At 40.6% G+C, this 16,990-nt stretch overlaps 1 protein-coding gene across 2 annotated transcripts in view; it reads left to right on the top strand.

Moving 5' to 3' along the window:
- Positions 1-16,990, top strand: part of raph1b (Ras association (RalGDS/AF-6) and pleckstrin homology domains 1b) — a 43,428-nt gene that overhangs the window by 3,585 nt on the left and 22,853 nt on the right. For both annotated transcript variants that reach the window (XM_044012598.1, XM_044012588.1), the window contains exon 2: positions 13,228-13,338. The gene's annotated coding sequence lies outside the window, so the exon portion shown is untranslated. The remainder of the gene's footprint in view (positions 1-13,227; positions 13,339-16,990) is intronic.

Genomic DNA, 16,990 nt, shown 5'->3' with positions numbered 1-16,990 from the left:
ATTTATATTTTAAGAAGATGCAGAAGCAGAAACATGGGTTTCTCATTAATCTGTTCTGGTCTTTTGTCAGACGTGGAAGAGACGAGGACACCATCTGTTTTCCTCCTTCTTTATTTTCTCATGAGCAGGATTTCTTCTGGGTGTTATATGTGGATTAGACGAGAAAAACAGTTGTCAGAGTCAGTGGGCATCAGTCAGTCTCTGCTGTGCAAAAGCTCCTCAGATGAGAGGCAGTGGGGGGTGGTGGTGGTGATGATGGCAGTGGTCGGTGTGAGATTACAGGTTACAGATTACAGCCGCAGGTGCAGGTGGGGGCACGAGCACGGGGAAGATGTGACTTCAAACGCAGCACTGGTGCAGAGCCAAAGGGGCAGAGAAACCCGATACTATAACACCCTGGACAGGAAGCGCTTTATTTTGGAGAGTGACGCCACCAGCTGTAGCGACACATGCACCACGTTATCATGTCGTCATAACAGAGAGCGTGTGTGACTTGAGACAGTCCTAGTGATTTATTTTGAAGGGCCACAAGGAGGAGCTGCGTCTTACCAGTCATAGTTTTTTGGAAAGTTGTCTTTTTTGGTTTTAGGGGTTGCAAAAATTCACATAAAGTTCTCAATCCTATGGAAAGTTTCTGGAATTTTACGGGGAATTCTCTTCCCCGTTGCAACCCTATCTGTGGTATCTTTAAAGTAACGTCAGTAAAGGTTTTATTTGAAATGTTAGTTTTGTTTTTTCATCACATTCTCAATGTTTTTTATTGGAATAATTTAACAGTCGTAAAACAAAATTTGTAACACTTTTATTCTTTAGTGACATTTTTGTTCAGTACGTTTCTTCGTTTTTTTTTCTTCGATTTCTTGTCTCGTAATATAAGCGCATTTTTTTGTTCAGTTTAGTAACGTGTTTTTCATAAATTTAGAAATATTTTCATACAACTACATTTTTTGTTAGGTTAGCAAACTTTCAAAACAGTTGCAATGTTTTTTTATTACTAATGCTTTTTCGTATCTTAGTATTTTGTAACATTACTTACTTTTTTGTTCATGTTTGTAACATGTTTTTTATAAAGTTAGTAATTTTTTTGTAGAATTTAAGTTTGTTGTAAGGTTAGCAACCATTTTCATGACTTTTGTAAAAGCAAATGAAATTTCAATTTTTTCCCCATATTTCTGTAACATTGATTACTTCAGTTCAGTTGAGTAACACGCTTTTTTTATTAAGTTAGTAATGTTTTCACAACATTAATGAAGATTTTTGTCAGGTTAATTTATTAAGTTTTTCTCACCATAGTAAGGTTTTTGTGATACTTTCATTGTAAGTTGTTTTGTGTGTCATTATTAAAGTCTTTTGTAGTGTAATGCATTTTTTAAAGTTACATTAGTGACATAAGTCGTTTCCTCCATATTTACACCAAATATCTGTATTTGTGCACATTTTCCTTGAAATTTACGGTTATGATTCAAATGAGAGTCAGATGAAATGTTTGGCCTGTTTACGTTCAAGAACACGTATATGAATAATATAATGAATCATAGTTATTTCAGTCTGGATTATGGAGACAGGAGGTGTTTATGTTGTGGTACATGTGTGTGTGATTCCACCTGGGTGTGTCCCTTCCATTTGTCTCAGCCACATGTCCTCATGTCCTCTCCACTTGTATGGGCCCTTGTTCTGCTAACATTTTGCTGACCTTTGCAGCTGCCCCTGCCATTTAGAAACAAAGACAAATGTTGGAGGGGAGCAGGCCGTCGTCTGTGACAGCTTCTCCTCCACCACAGAGCAGCAAGTTGTTTTTTGTCTCGTGGCCTTTTCTTACAGACTCATATCAATGCCCTTTATAACAGGAAATTAATTGTTGTGTTTTTATTTTATCGTGGAGGAGGCAGCGGCGTCCATCAGGCAGTAAAAAGGGCAGCCTTTATGATCTGGCTCTATAAAGACGTACATGTGTTGAGAATTGACCGACTATAGCATCTCATTTTTACATCTGTGTCGTCACCTGGACGTTTTTGTCCCTCAGGATCAGGAGTGTGTATGTTTTTAGTTCAGGTCAGTGCTAGTGGGATTCACTTCCAGGAAATAGTTTTCACCAGTTCACAGCCAGGAGTTTTATAATAATATATGTAAAATAATATGAATGAAGAAAATGGCTTGAAAATGCCCTCTGCTTTTTTTGAAGGGCTGCATCTATCCAGTCATTCTGGGACCTTGTGATTTAAAACAATCTTGTTTAAAATGCTAAATAATTCTGTTAATGTTTTCATGACATTAGTTCATCTGTTTACTTTGTCATTTGTGCATATTTATGTGAGGGTGGGGTGAAAGAAAAGTCTGATTCATATTTCTCCTCTTTTTCTCCCGTTCTAATGCTCCTCTTCGTTCTCCTCCTCTTCTTCCTCTTCAACTTCTCCTTATGTGCACTTGTTGCCCTCATCCATGTGTGTGGTCGTCAGAGAAGAGAAGATAATGACGGTTCCTCTCGGTTCTCTCATCTTGTAGAAAGAGACACCGCTCTGTCGCCTGTCAGGGATCTCAGTCTGTATAATTAGAAGAAAACTGGTCAGACGGTGACTTTTAAAATGATCTTTGCGTGTTTTCTCCTTTTTCCGGCACCATGATTAAGCCTCTGCTCCACCACCACATCCATGTTTGTCTCCACGTGACCTGCAGTGTCCTCTGCAGTGTGTCCATGATAAATGTCCAGCCTTTTTGTAGAAGTCATTCTCTAACCGTCTCCTTTGTTTACGCAGCTATTAATCAGTGTGACTGTGACAGAGGCAGGTGGCTGATTCCCACTCTCACTGTATCATAGACGCTCTGTGTTTGAAGTCAGTGCGGCACACGACGAGGTGTGGACGTAAAAATCGTCCTTTTTAAAGATCTTTAAGTCGTAAATTAGTTGATCTGGTTGATTTTAAAGCTGTAAATTATGTACAAAGCTAAAAATAAACTGTTAATCTAACGTTCTGTCAACACCAGAGGGTAAAACCTGAAATATCACCTTGTTACAGATGAAGAGAACAGTTAAAAAGAACATTTAGGTCGTCTCATACTCAATATTTTTTTATGTAGTTTTTAAGATCTTTAAATCAATAGTTCTTAATCTGGTTGATTTTAAAGCTGCCCAGAATTATGTAAAAGCTAAAAATAAACTGTTATCCAACAGAGTCCTCTGAACAAAGTTCCTTCAACAATGATTGTGAAATCACACCAAAAATATCACTTGGTTACAGGCGAATGTTTAAAAACGAGCGGAAATCCAGTTAAAAAGAACACGTCGAATGTCTTATACTCAATATTTTTTCTGTATTTGTTGAATAAAACACATAAAAATGTGGTCACTGTCGCAGAAAACTTTGAAATGACTGTTTAAATTAGATGTAAAGACATAATATATAAAGAAAGGAGTCAATTTTGGTCAATTCCCACTTTCTTTTCATATGTTTTTGTGTCTTATGGTTTTATTTACGTCACATTATTTCCTTGCAACGAAGCAGATGTGGAATATTTATTTAACTCCTGGATTATTCTTATGTACGCTCCTCTGTTTTGTTTTGTTTTATCTGATTTGTGACTGCGTACATGATCCTAACATGCAGAGAAGTTTGGGAAGAGAGGGAATGTCGTCCCCATTGGGAATAGTGAAGTAAGAATTCCTGCAGTGGGATCAGATATCGGTGAGGGCAGAGAGCAGAGGAGAGGAGAGGAGGTGATTTATGCCCTCGTGTTGTTGCCGTCTGAGTCTGCGTGTGAAGCAGCAGCAGCAGCAGCAGCAGGCGAGGGGACATGTTGATGGATGGGACAGCAGTGGACGCTCGGCCTTTAGGACTCCGTGGATAATGGATCGCAGACGAATTTTGTTAAGAGCTTTTTGCAGAGTGCAGAGTCACAGGGAAACTGTAGCGCGCACACACACTGTGGCTGATGTATGTTCTTTACTTTAATTTAAAGAATCACACATGGAAGCAGAAAGTGGATATATTTATTTATTCCCTACTTTGCATTATTGCTTCCACATGCTAAACCTCCATAATTGAATTAAAGCAGAAGATCGTGGCTATGACCATGAATACACTTCCTGTCGCCACTTTTAACACACTTTTTTATATAAGTTAGTAATGGTTTGTGTAAGTTACGGTTAATAACCTTCTTTCATAACACTTGTTTTCTGTGAAGCATGTTTTTGCCAATTGTTTCTTAAAGTGAGTCCGTGAAATGTCAGAAAACGTTGATCTGTGTTTCTCAAAGCTATGAAGGATGACGTTCTCAAATGTCTTCTTTTTGTCCAAAAACGATTTACGGAGCATTTATGGAGCAAAGAAAGCAAGAAGATATTCACATTTAGGAAGCTAAAACAATCAGAGAAACTTGTTTTAACTCCTTAAAAACAACTCAAACCGATAAATTGAGTAATTGTTTCAGCTCTACTTCAAACTATGAAGCTGTTTACGTCACATTTGTGTTTCAAATATTCTTTTGTTTACTTTTTGTTCAGTTTAGTCACAATTTTTTTATTTTATTTATAAAGTTAATGATGTTTTGAAACATTAGTGAAGTTTTCTGATAAGGTTAGTTTCCTTTTTATAATGTTTATAATGTTACAATTTTTTATGACTTGATTCTTGTTTTTAAGTTACGTTTTTGCTATATTTGTCTTTTTTTTTGTTACCTTTTAAAATATACATTTTTTTTGTACTCACTTACCTTTTAAAATATAAATTTTTGTGGCTTTTGTAAAGTCAGTAGTCTGCAATTTTCCTGACCAAAAAGTTGTGACTTCAGAGGATACAGAGTAAACCGATGACCTAACGTCACACATTTTTACAGATACATTTTATAACCTTACATAAAATTAACCTACAATACCAAAAAAAGTAAAACAAAATACTGAAAATACAACTGAAAGTTATTTGGTTTCCAAAAATGCTCCAAAATGTTGTAAATTTAAAAAAAACACGTCACAAACCTGATCTAAACATTATTTATGTCACCAAATTGTGTCATTAGAAGACTATAAATCATTAGGACATTTTGTTTGGTTTGAGTCTGGCAGCATTTTCAAGTCAAGTTTTTTTAAGCTGATGTTTGATAACTTTGTGTATATTATCTCATCCTAGCTACATTTTCCACTTTCGCTTTGCTCTCACGCTCAGTATTTTGCATCTTTATTTGAATTAGAGCGTCGCCTCACACCCTGTGATAAACAGCAGCACTTCCTGTGTCCTCCCCTCTTTCCCTGATCTCAGTTCACCCGGTTCTCATGAAACCATGACACTGTGAGTGTATGTGTGTGTGTTGTGTTTGTCCCTCTTTTTCCCAGTCAATCGCACACACGCATACAAATAACAGTTCCCCCCCTCACCCCGCTGTGAAATGCCTGCCTCTTGGCCTTAAAATGTTGACATGACCCCCTTTGTTTAATGCTTGTACAGTTAGTTTCTAACCGGCAACCTCCACATTCACATTCCAGTCAAATCCACACAGGATTCATTTTTGAATCCCACTTGGTTTACACTAACAATCGTGGCATTATGGGACTATCAGAGGAGGTCAGGGATGCTGTTAGTGATTACAGGCTTTCCCGGCAGCGTTCTGTGCTGTGGGGGTGATGTGTGTGTCTGAACCACTGAAACAAACAAATAACTTGTCACGCATGGGAAATGGATTCCAGACCTGAGAATATGCTGTATTTACATCATGATCCTGCTGAAGTGTAGCTACAGGAGAGTTCATGTACTGTATGTGAAGATAAAAACTGATACAATATGTATGGTTCTAGCACGACTCAGCTCTCCTCAGTTTGGTATCAGTCCTGTCGTTTTTCCATGACTTAATAGCTCCTCCTCAATGTGGGCGGAGTCATAATTTTGGAACTATAAGTAGAATTGTTAAGTCTTTTTAACTGATCTACAGTTGGACATTGTTGTCTTTGATTCTTGTGTTGGAGGTCGCCCTTATGACTCTTCAGTGACGACACTCACTGACCAATCTGTGACCTTCAGTCTGATTACCTCACATTTTAGTATCGGCTCAGCTGAACTACGTCAGAGCAGGAACTAAAAAAACACCAAGTACCAGGTTCTATCACTGATGGAAAAGTGAAAAAAACCAAAAACAAGTAGAGGCGAGTCGTGCCAGCAAAATGCAAAAAAATGGAAAGCCCGTAAGTATTGGTATTGGTCCGATCACTGGATCAGATATTGGAAAGCGAAAAATTAAAAATCCGGCACAGTCCAAACTAGGTTTAAGCTGATATCAATACATAGCATCAGTATTGATTCTAATTATCGATACCTGGTAGATACTTAGTATTGGTATGGGTCTGATTGATAATATTCAAAATCACTGGATAGGATATCGGAAACAGAAAAATGCTAAATTCGATACACTTCAAACTAGGTATGAACTTAAACCAATACTTGGTATCGGTATTGGTACTGAGAACGCTATGGGTCCGATACTGGTCATAATCACTGGATTGAACAGCAGATATTGGAAAGAGAAAAATGCTAAATCTCATAAAAGCCCAAACATGGTATGAGCTGGTATCAATACTTAGTAGATACTAGTTAGTTAGTATTGGTATCGTCAAATTTATTTGATCACATATTGGAAATAGAAAAATTCAAAATCTGATACAGTCCAAACTAAGTATGATAATTAGTATTATCAATACTTTGTAGATTTGCTTGCTATCGGTACGTTCATAGATGTAGTTAAGGAGGACAGAATAGGACACAATGGATAAGACAAGATGGAGGCAGATGAGCCACTGTGACGACCTCTAAAGGGAGAAGCAAAGAGACGAGGATTTGAATAAAATTTTCCCCCCGCTCACATCACGAATGGCAGTCTCACAATCACTAATGAAAGTCACTCTGTCTCATGTGTCTTTCAAAAAAGCATCTGCAGCATCCAGGCAGCACTTAAACATCTGGCCAAACCTCAAGGACTATACTAGAAGCCAACGATCGGGGCTTGGAAAGAAGCCCGGCCCTTCTTGTCACGTTGCCCGCGCTTGTTGCTTCACAGGCCGCATGCAGTGGTTCGCCGCGCATCACCGCGTCACGAGCAACTCCACGGGCCGAGGCCGGCTGCTGTGGACGAACACCTGCACGGAGAGAGACGGAGGACGGACAGGTTTACGGCGGCCAGTGAACTCTGACGTCTCCTGATGTGAAAACCTTCTGAGGTCATCTTCTGTTTCCTCTCCATCAGTGTCTCTGAGAGTCGCACTTTATTTTTATTTCTTTGTGTTTTATTTATCACAGCACTCGGCTTGGCGCTCATGCTCGGCGTTTACTGTACAGACGGACGCTGCCAACGCAGTTTTATCTGTTCTTTTACGTCAGGGTTCACGGAGGACACGGAGAGAATCCAAGTGGAAACAGCCGTCGCCGTAACAGCCAACTTGACACATTTATGTTGTCAGTTCACTGTGTGTGTGTGCGTGTGCGTGTGTGTGTTTTTTCTTGTAGTTGTGGTGTAAACACTGACCTTGTCAGGACTGCGAGTCGTCGTCATGGAGACCAAAACCCTGGTCCGAATGTGATTTGAATTGGTGGTTATGGTTAAAGTGAGAGGATGAGGCCTTGTGTGGGCTGCACAAATGAATGAAATTCAATGTAAATACAAGTGAGTGTGTGTGTGGTTGACTTTTTGCCAAACCTCTCTGACTAACACTCCTGAGTAAACCCGAGCCTCTTCTTGACTGGGTTAACTCTCTCATCTCTGTCTCTGCTCCACTCAATCTTCACTCTCGAGTGATTCCCGGCGATTTTGTGCCAAACGTCGCAGCTCAGTGAGTGAACAGAGAAAACAGAGATCTGCCCACACACACACACACACACTGGCACCGCGGCTGACTCTGAGGCTGTGAGAAGGGTCACAAGCATTTCTGTGGTTTGTCGGCTCAAACCCGTCACCCCCTCCCTCGCCCGTTGTTGGATACATCAGGTTTTTTTTTTTCCGGTGAAGTATTGACACGCTGCGAGGACTTGGCTCTCATAAAATCACCCTATAAAATCTACACCTGCTTCACAATGTGCTTCCTACTCTTTCAGCCTTCTCTGGCTTTATGAAAGTGGAGGCTGTGTTCAGATCACTCTCTTTGCACCAAAGCCCATAGAGAAAATCAGTCATTTTAGCTCACATGGACATAGGATGCTGCTCTATTCCTGCCTTGCCTCAGTTTGTGTCACTTAGGTAGTTTTAAAAAAGGATTTCATGTGCCGAACTCCTGTGTGCTGTGATGTCAAAATCGCTGTTTTTCTCTATGGGGTTTGGTGTGGGCGAGCGAGTGAGTTTATAAACTTCAGTTTCCAGCTGTAAAAGTGTCTATAACGGAGAGATAAGGTGGCGACATTTTCTCAACACATCATAGACTTAAGCAGGTGTAGAGTTTTACCCGGTTGAGTCTTTTGTTAAGTGGCTAAAGTCAGTTTTTCAGCCCTGTGTTTGAGCTCTTTGCTTTGCTGTTAAAAGAAAACTATTCACAAATGCTGCAACACAAAGAGGAACCCTGTCCAAATGTGAACTCACACAGGGCTTTGTGTTGCGTTGCGTCACTCACGGACCTCATCGGTTGCTCCACAGCCAGTTGGGACCCCCGTCAGATCCCACCGGCCATCGTGGGAACATTCCTGACACAGCATTATTCCATAATTCCCACCATGTGTGGTTTTTCCAGAGCCGCGTGCTCACTGCATGGACTGTGGCGAATCCCACAGAGGAGAGGAGATCAGCTCCCTGTAATTGCAGCCAGATTTCAGTGTGTGTGTGTGTGTGTGTGTGTGTAGCTCGCAGAAGAAGACAGTAAACGATGGTGGACGGTCACTTCAGCAACATCTTCACCACTGTTTTTGTGTTTCAAGTCCTTGTTACAAGAGGGAAAAAACACGTCAGCTTCAATCTACGATATCTTACGCACATCTTTGCCACTTTTTCTCAGCGTTAGACAAAGTTTTCAAGCTCAAAACTGAAGTTTGTAAAACCACTCACTCTCCCAAACCAAACCCCGTAGAGAAAACCAGCGATTTTAACATCACAGCACACAGGAGTTGTCGGTCCACTGCTGCCTCCTTTAGTAAATTCACATGTGTTATTTAGTAAAATTCTGTGTTTGAAAACCTTGTTTCAGTTTCAGTAAAGTGACACAAAATGACCACACGAGGCAGCAGCAGACCAGCAACGCCTGTCTCCCTGTGAGCTAAAATCACTCATTTTCTCTATGGGGTTTGGTGTGGAAGAACAAACGGTTTTTAAACTTCAGTTTACGTCTGAAAAAGCTGTGAAGTTTGTTTGGGTTGTTTTCAGTGAAATCGAACATCTGAGACCAAGTTGGATTAAGATGACAACTTTTAGATTTAAGTTTAAAAAAGTCAGCATTATGAATGGTTCTTCTGAGAGTAATGTCAGAATATTTGTTTTCTTTCTCATAAATCTGAGATTAAAGTCAGAATTCTTAGTTTTTTCCTCATAAATCTAACATTAAAGTCAGAAATCTTATTCTTTTCCTATTCTTACATACATAATTCTGAGTTTGTTTTCAGGTTTCTCAGATTAAAGTAAAGAGTAAAAGAGAGTTTTTCTCTCAGAATTCTGTTTTTATTATGTTATTTTCCTAAACATCCGTCCATATGTGGCCCTAATCCTCTTTAATGCACAAATGACGCCGACTGATGATGCAGGTGGACAAAGAAGAAGAAACAAAATTGCCTTCTGGTCGTTGCTTTTAGTCTTGACTCACTGACAGAGGTCAGACGGTCGACCGTGAGCGACAGCGCTGCACTTGACTGTAAAAGCATCACACACACGGATCAATGCTAATGCAGCTTCTTAAAGAGAACATGGGGCTTTGCAGTTTACTCTGTTTTGCTGTCGTCTCTGTGATCGATGAATCAGGAGTTTTGTGTCGGGGATTGAAGGTCACCAGGGCTGATTATCACGTCCACTGCTTCTTTGCCTCTTTTTGTTTAACGGTTTAATCTGCCGTTTCCAGATGCTGCTGATTTATCTGCATCCTGTGTCGTGTCACTGTGACGTCGCCGTGGGTCGAGCGGGATTTCCTCTCTGTTTAAAGGTTCTGTATCGTTAGGATGTTGTTTTTACACCTTAATCTGTGACACGAGACAAGATATCGTCTTCGATTTAAGGATGTCACGATGACTTTTCCCGGTTTTAAAGGCGGTTGCATTGATAATCGTCATCAATAAAGTAGTGAAATATACTAGATACGAGGTAAAATCAACAAAAATGGTTTGAGTTTAAGTAGAATTTGAGCAGATGTTTTCTGAGATTATTAAACAGTAGATATTTTATTCACTTTATTCACCCAGTACGCCAGACACAATTTATCCAAGTGCTTTTGGTTCCGTCTGATTCCGGATTTTTCCCTCATTTGCTTCAACAATCCTGTCTTTCTTCCCCCGCTGTGATGTCATCAAGGCCTCGCCCTCCTCCTCCACTTCCTGCCCTGACAGGAAAACAGCCGCCCTGACGCCTTTCACGCCGTAAACGTGTGTGTGTGTGTGGACAAGGACACACCTGTGTCCACTACACAGTCCCCCCCCCTCTCCCGTGGCTCTGTTGTTGAAGTGGAGCAGCCATGTAGGCCACATGAGAGTCTGTGGAAAGTAAAGACACGCAAAGTTGTGGTTTTATGCTGGTGTCCACAGTCGCCTCAGTGTTCTCAGGTCATGTTGTTGCTCACATGTGCGTCAGGTCCTGTCTGAGTGTTCCTCAAAGCAAAGACTGCACTTTGTTTCTATTTAAAGTCAGATTTATTCAAGAGTCACTTTGTTCCAGTCATTGATAACAAGTGGGTCAAGTTTCCAGCTCTGTGTTACTGTTGTGACTGAAGCCGCTGTGTTTCCTGCTGCAGCTGCACACAGACGTCAGTGTGTGTGTGTGTGTGTGTCCATGCGTGTCAGTGCAGCACCTGTGCTGTGTCTGTGTGTTGACTGACTGACATCACACAGATTATTACACACACAGAGAGACTCACATGTGACACCAGTGACGTGTTGGGATTAATGCAAACAAACACACCAATGCATACACACACACACACTTTCTGACTGTATATATATGTGTGTGTGTACACAGATCCTGTTATGACGATCCTTACGATGGAAACAAAAAATAAGGTTTAAGTCAGAATTCATAGGGAAAAACCGTAAGAATTCAGATTATTTTCCCCCCTCAGAAATGTCGCTTTAATCTCAGAATTCTGGCTTTTAAAAAATGTTTTGTTCTATTGCACCTTTTTCCCCTCAGAATTATGAAATTAAACTCAGAAAACAGTCAGAATAATCCTCACAAATCTGAGATAATTTTAGAATTCTTTGTTTTGTTTCTCAGAGATGTGAGATTAATGTCAGAATTCTTAGTTTGTATCAGAATTCTTAGTTTTTATCACAATTCTGAGATTAATGACAGAATTGTTAGTTTTTTATCACAATTCTTAGTTTTTTTAATCACAATTCTGAGATTAATGACAGAATTGTTATTTTTTTTATCACAATTCTGAGATTAATGTCAGAATTCTTTGTTCTTTTGTTACAAATCTGAGATTAATCACAGAATTCTTAGTTTTTTTTGTCACAGATCTGAGATTATTGTCAGAAATCTTAGTTTTTTTTGTCACAAACTTGAAATTATTCTCATAAATCTTTTTAAAATCACAGTGTGCAATAACATCATATGTCTTCACTCTATTTCTGACACAGTGTTTGTTACAGGACTGTGAACACACACATGTTTTTGTTAGAGCCAGGCGAGGGCCCACATGCTGTGACAAAACAGTTGGTGTGTAGAGACAGAAGAAGGAACAGGTGAGGCCACAGGGAAACATAGAACAGCCTCCATGTACTGGACCACAACATCAGCTGCCTGCTACACACACATACACTCTGACATGTCTGGATTATGTTTTCCCTGCCAGACGATGACTCAGCATCCAGATCCTGCGTTAGATTAAATCTGGATGACGACCCCGGCGTGAATGAGTGAGTCAGCAGAATTGTTAAATGTGGGTCAGAGCCGTGAGTCAGTGAGTGAGAGAATTCCTGCTCTGACTCATGTTATGAAATGCTTATCTAATCTGTGTGTGTGAGAGGCACATGTCAAATTCTTAATCTGGCTGTGTGTGTGTGTGTGTGTGTGTTTCCTTCTCTGCTTTCTCTGCTCATTAATCCTCCTGCGTGCTGGTGACAGTGAGATCAGTCGGCTCTGCCTCTGCTGCCAGAGCTGTGAATTCTGCAGTGCAGTGAGATCCATTAAAGGGACAGTTCAGGTGTTTTTGAAGCCGTCCTTGGTCGTCCCTGACTTTCATGCATTCTGTGATTGTTTGTACGTTTGGCACATTTACTTATTTGAATACGGCTTTTATTTTATTTTCTCCACGTTTCTTTGTGGTGTGGCAGCGCTGCAGTGCCACATGCATGCCTGGCATGTGTACTACAGCGTTTAGTCATGTTGGGGCGGGCAGGGTTTTGTGCGTGGGTGAAGGCATATCCTGAAATGATGCAGTGTTTATGGACGACAAAGATAATTTGCATTTTGTTATGTTTCTGTGTGGTTGAGCCCAAGAAACATGGTTGTACATCCACTTAGGCCACAACTAACAAAGATTATACCCACTTCACTAAAGGCTAGACAACCTTATCCAGCTAGAAACTGAAGTTGGTAAACTCCTCATTCTCCCACACCAAACCCCATAGAGAAAACCAGTGATTTTATCTCACAGGGACACAGGAGCCGCTGGTCTACTGCTTCCCCGTGTGGTCACTTTGTGTCACTGAGGTTAATCTGTACAAAGGATTTCAAACACAGAATTTCACAAAATAACACATTAGAAGTTAGTGATGGAGGCAGCAGTGGATCAACAACTCCTGTGTGCTGTGATGTTAAATCGCTGTTTTTCTCTATGAGGTTAGGTGCAGGGGGACTGAGTGCTTAACAAACGTTCAGTTTTCAGTCAGAAAAGTGCGTCTGACAGAGAAACGTGCTTGAGATATCTTAGACTAAAGCAGACTTAAATTTCATTTGGTGAATCATTATGTTAAGAAGCTAAAATGTGTTTTTTCCTGTTCCTTTTATTGTTTCCTTAAAGATGTTATTGCGTAATGGCCTTGGATGATGTTTCTAATGCACTGAAAGGAAACTGACACCACATCATGTCCCTAGATTTGACAGATTGTGTCCATTTCTCTTGTCTTTCAGGGCATAAAAGCCTGGTGACAGAGTGGAGTGGAGTGCTGGTTCAGCCTGACCTTAAACCTCAATAGGAAGGAGAGAGAGAGAGAGAGAGAGAGAGAGAGAGCCACTTCAGAGGTAAGACTTCCTCTCAGCCACACCGACTTGTGCGTGGCTCATAACTCTTGAACCACTCACAAATACCACAGGGATTATAATTTTGACACCAGTTGCTGCTGCTGTAACTGGGCCGGACAGCGGGGAAGTTATATTTAAGCCGGTCTCAAATGTTCCCTGACACGCATGTGTGACGCGTCATGTGCTCAAAAACATTCATCATCTGTCATCCCGTAAGTGGAATCCCCCACACACACATGCACACACCTGACAGCGAGTGTCCATGTGTTTGAGAGAAAAAGGAGGCAAATCCAGAGCCAGTAGAGATTCAGCTTCATCCCCATCCCCTCATACTAATGTTTTTTGGTCACAAATGTAGGATTAATGTCAGAATTCTCAGTTCTTTTGTCACAAATCTGAGATTAATGTCAGACTTCTTAGTTCTTTTGTCACAAATCTGAGATTAATGACAGAATTCTTAGTTTTTTGTTACAAATCAGAGATTAATGTCAGAATTCTTAGTTATTTTGTTATAAATGTGAGATTAATGTCAGAATTCTCAGATCTTTTGTTACAAATCTGAGATTACTGTCAGAATTCTTAAATCTTTTGTTACAAATCTGAGATTAATGACAGAATTCTTAGTTTTTTTGTCACAAATCTGAGATTAATGTCAGAATTCTTAGTCTCTCCCCACCTGACAGCGAGTGTCCATATGTTTGTTTTTAAAGGAGGTATATCCAGAGCCAGTGTAGAGATTCAGCTTCATCCCCTCAAACTGAAAAGGCTCAGGCAGGAGGCGTTTGTAAATCAAAGCCAAATGAATGAGGGAGTCATCGAGCCTCTGAGATCTCGTCAGGGGAGAGTCTTTGTCGCAGAAGGAGATAATTCCTGACTAAAGTGGAACCATGTGAGTGTGAAACGAGGCTGGAGCAGAGCCCTGCTTCTCTTCTCTGAGCCGTCACTGTTCTCACCATAACACAGATCCAGGGCGGTGATGATTTACTCCATTTATTCGTTAAATGTGAATATTTTCTGGATAATTTGCTCCACATAACAAAAAAGTAAAGTGATTTTCGAGTGAAGCAACGCAAGATTGTCACTAAAAACTGATTTTAAGCCACTTAACAGAAGGCTAATTGATAAAAGCTACACCTGCTTAACTTTACAACACCTTTGTGTTGTAAAGTGTATGTTTTTGTCACTTTTTTTTTACCAGTAGACAGCGTTTGTCACCCGGACACTGAAGTTTGTTCCATTCCCTAGAGCACTCACTGTCCCACACCAAACACCATAGAGAAAATCAGCGATTTAACATCACAGCACACAGGAGCTGTTGATCCACTGCTGCCTCCATCAATGACTTCAGATGTGTTATTTTGTCAATTCTGTGTCTGAAATCCTGTGTTCAGATTAACCTCAGTGACACAAAGTGACCACACGAGGCAGCAGTAGACCAGCAGCTCCTGGGTCCCTGCCAGCTAAAATCACTGATTTTCTCTATGGGGTTTGGTGCAGCGAATGAGCAGTTTGCAGACCTTAGTTTTCAGCAGGAAAATAGACTTAAATAGATGTACATTTTATTTGTTAGGTGGCTAAAGTCTGTGTTTCCTTGTTTTCCTGCTGCCAGTCATGTTTTCAGAGAAATAGAGACAATATTTATGTGACAGCACCTCTTCAAAGTCAAGCCACACTGTAAAAACCTGAACTATCCCTTTAACCATGTCAGGATGTAGGTTTGTGTATGTGTCAGAGATTTATGAGGGTTTTATATCTGCGTGTACATCACACACACATGTTAAGGCCACGGTTAATGTGTCACTGTTCAGCGATCACCATGGCAACTGCTTCATTTATGCAATTCTTTAAAAAAAAAAAAAACGGATTGTCCTTGAAATGATCTCGTCTGCTGTTCCTGAAGACACGCCAGTCACTGTGTGTGTGTGTGTGTCACAGCTGGAATGCTGGGGGTGGTGTGACAGGAAACTGACTGGCAGTGTGTGTGTGTGTGTGTGTGTGTGTGTGTTGGGAAGTGTAGTCAACTCATGGAGGAAGACACACCCAGCTGCTGCAATTTTTTATGACTTATGTCATTTTGGTAACATTACAAATTACATTACACTTTTTGTAACATTCTTTTCCATTTTTTTAATAACCTATGTCATTTTTTAACATGACTAACATGGTTTTTGTAACATCACAACATATTTCTGATCACTTTCTCTGGTCATTTTTATCACATGAATACATTGTTCTAACATGATTTGGTCACATAATTCAATATTTTGTAATATTTTCAACATTTGTTGTGACATTACATAATTTTTTTGAAAATTCTGTTAACATTACAACCATAATAGTACAAGTATTATTTGGCTCCCATAGTAACATTTGCACATGGCTGCTTTTTAGCAGCAGGAATGTGCTGTTTACACACAGGTTATCCATCCGTGTGTGTGTGTGTGTGTGTGTGTGCGTGTGTGTGTTACGTACGATGCTCCATATTCCCAAACAGGTGGCTGGAGTAAAAACTGCCTGTTCTGCTTCACCAAGCAAAACAAGCCTGAACAGCTCTGTGTGCTGCAGGCCTCATGATGACATTATTTATTTATTTGAGACCACGTGCAACAGAGACGAAAGATTCCAGCCTGTGAAGAGCAAAGATGTTCAGTAAAAATAGGCAAAAATATCTTTAAAAGACCAACGGGCTTATTTAAGGGTTCTTCATCACGGTACGAGGAGTTGACACATTGTTGACTTGCTCTCAGTGAAAACACGGCTCTCTAACTGCTCACTCTCCCACACCAAACCCCATAGAGAAAATAAGCGATTTAACATCACAGCACACATATTCTGTGTTTTTTACCTCAATGACACAGATTGACCACACAAGGCAGCAGTAGACCAGTAGCTCCTGTGTCCATTCTAACTAAAATAGCTGATTTTTTTCTATGGGGTTTGGTGTGGGAAGTCATATCTGAAATTTTTAACTAGATTGTGTTAACTCATCTGTTTTCTGTTTGCTGCTGCAGTGCTGCATCATGTTTAAAAGTGTGTGTGTGTGCGTGCGCGTGTGTGCGTGACTGCAGCAGACCACCTGAACCCCTGTATGCGTGTGTATGTGTGTGTAACCTGAGCTCTCGAGGGCAGGAACAAGACTATTGATTTCTCATTTTGGGCTGCTGCCCTGCAGGGGAGCTGACACATCTTCAGAGTGTGTGTGTGCATGTCAAGCACACACACACACTCACACACACACTCTCACACACACACACACACACACTCACTGTCACACAGTTTATTCCGAGCTCGCACAAGGAGACGGGAGAAGTGTGTTCGCTGCTGCTGCATCAGGGCCGGTGGATGTGGATGTGTGTTGCCATGGCGACGCCTGTTAGAGAAGAGATGTATGCAGTAGGGGCGGCTGAAGTTTGGCTCGCACAACAACTTCCACCCACCCAGTGTGACCATTAGAGATGGAGCAGAGCGTCTCACAGTGAGATTCAAACGCGTCACAACAATGTGTCAATAATAATGATCAATATTTTTTATTTGTATTTTACCCTCATTCCAAAAACCTCATAGTTTATAATGATCTTGCTTATTATTCTCGTTTTTCTCATTAAAACACGTCATTAGTGAGATGTTTTTGTAACATTGCAACGTTTTTGAA

Source organism: Solea senegalensis, linkage group LG2 (assembly GCF_019176455.1).
Source record: "Solea senegalensis isolate Sse05_10M linkage group LG2, IFAPA_SoseM_1, whole genome shotgun sequence".
Lineage (NCBI taxonomy): Eukaryota > Metazoa > Chordata > Actinopteri > Pleuronectiformes > Soleidae > Solea > Solea senegalensis.
This window is presented reverse-complemented; position numbering and strand designations above follow the sequence as displayed.